Here is a 1,923-nt window from a genome sequence, read left to right as displayed (position 1 = left end):
TGGGTCACTACACTTCTCGGGTAATCCTCCCATTAAAGCAGATATGGAACTACCTAAAGGAATAGTTTCTAATTCATTAATTTTGTCTTTATGTATACATAAATCTTTTAGAAACTTTGCATATTTAGGTACTTGTTGAATAACATCAAAAAGAGGAACAGTTACCTCAACCTTTTTGAATATTTCTACCATTTTGGGATCGGGTTCCAGCTGCTTCCTAGGCTTCCTTGTAAGTTGTGGAAAAGGAATGGGAGTGGTGTTTTCAGCAGTGTCTGCGCCTTTTGGTGCTTCCTCCTGTGGTTGGGCTTCTTCTCTTTCATCCATGTCCTGTATGTCCTCTTCCTCTTCAACGTCTTCTATTTCTACTACCTCTTCAGCTGAGGCGTATTCTGGTAAGCTTGGTTCCTCCTGATTCCTCTCCTGCAGTGTGTTTCCGGACCTTAGGGTGATGGCATTAATGCCCCCCTTTAGATTGGGTAATGGTTGAGAGGGAATTCCAGTGGAGCTCGAGGGTTGGTTACTGGAATTTTACATTGATCCAATCTGTGAGACAAGAGCTTGCAAAGTAGCGGTCAGACCATTTAGACTGGCATTAATGTTATTTTCCATGGTCTGTTGACTTCGCTCAAAAAATTTTAGTAACTCTTCATTAGGAGATGAAGAAGGGTGAGTAAATTGAGAGGTCTTCTGTTGGGTATTCTGTGGTCCTTGGGACTGCCTCAGGTGAGTGCTCTGTAAGGTTGGTTCTGCTGCCTGTTGTTGTTATTATTCCACCTCTGATTTCCCTGATTATCTCTGCCTCCTCTGTTATTGTTGTCCCTCCAATTCTGGTTAGAATTGTCCTGCCATCCATGGTTATTATTTCCACCTTGATTGTACCCTTGGTTGGGGCGGTCATAGAAGTTATGAGTGGATGCCACCATGTTGTCTTCCTGCTGGAGCTGCGGGCATTCATCAGTATAATTGCTATAATCAGCACAAATTCCGCAGACTCTCTGTGGGACTAACTGTTGGCTTTGTTGTGCTGGAGAAGGTTGACCTTGCTGAACTTGTTGTTGATTCAACTGCATCTGCTTCAGCAAGTTGGTCATTTCACAGATACTCTGAGCTAGAGCAGTGGTCTCTCTGCTAGAGGATACTTCTGCAACGGCTTTTGAATGGCCTTATTTCTGCCTGTGGTTCCTAGTAGATTCAGCTAAGTCGCTGATCAATTGCCATGCCTCATCAGTGGTTTTGTACTTCTTCATAGACCCATTGCTAACACTTTCCAATGTGGTCTTATCTTGGGGCCTCATGCCCTGTGTGATATAGCTGAGTAACACTATCTTGTCAATCCTGTGGTGGGGGCATGCTTCCAGAAGATTATTGAAGCGCTCCCAGTATTCAAAGAGAATCTCGTTGTCATCTTGAACAATCGTGGAAATATCTTTCCTCAGTTTATCAGTAACTTCAGATGGAAAGAATTTCTCCAAAAACTCTTTTCTGAGCGTATCCCAGTTGGATACATTTTCTAGGGGTTGAGTGTAGTACCACTCTCTTGCTTTTCCTTCAAGAGAAAACGGGAAATTTTTCAGCAGAATTGAAGTTTCATCAGCACCATCACGCCTGACAGTAGAACAGGCTGCCTGGAAATCTCTCAGTTGCTTGATAGGCTCTTTAGCAGGTAAGCCATGAAACTTGGGCATCAAATTGAGTAGTGCGGTCTTTATTTCAAAATCTGCAGCCACCGCTGGGTGATGCGCTTGAAACGGTTGCATTGTAAAATCAGGGGCTCCTTCCTCCTGGATAGTAACTCTTCTGGCTGCCGCCATGTTACCTGTACGTAAATCAACCGAATCAGTAGAACGGGGGCTGGTTTCTTCCTCAGATGGCGTTTCAAATCCGCCCTCAGAGAGGACAAACCGACGTCGAGCTCGCCTTATT

At 44.1% G+C, this 1,923-nt stretch overlaps 1 non-coding gene across 1 annotated transcript; it reads left to right on the top strand.

The window, feature by feature from the left end:
* The first annotated feature begins 1,332 nt into the window (after window positions 1-1,332).
* Window positions 1,333-1,439, top strand: LOC148554028 (small nucleolar RNA R71). Its single transcript, XR_015893934.1, has one exon. It is a non-coding gene; the product is annotated as a small nucleolar RNA R71 (small nucleolar RNA).
* Window positions 1,440-1,923: the final 484 nt, after the last annotated feature.

The sequence above is a fragment of the Arachis ipaensis genome, chromosome B7, assembly GCF_059453495.1.
Source record: "Arachis ipaensis isolate K30076 ecotype BB chromosome B7, ASM5945349v1, whole genome shotgun sequence".
NCBI lineage: Eukaryota > Viridiplantae > Streptophyta > Magnoliopsida > Fabales > Fabaceae > Arachis > Arachis ipaensis.
This window is presented reverse-complemented; position numbering and strand designations above follow the sequence as displayed.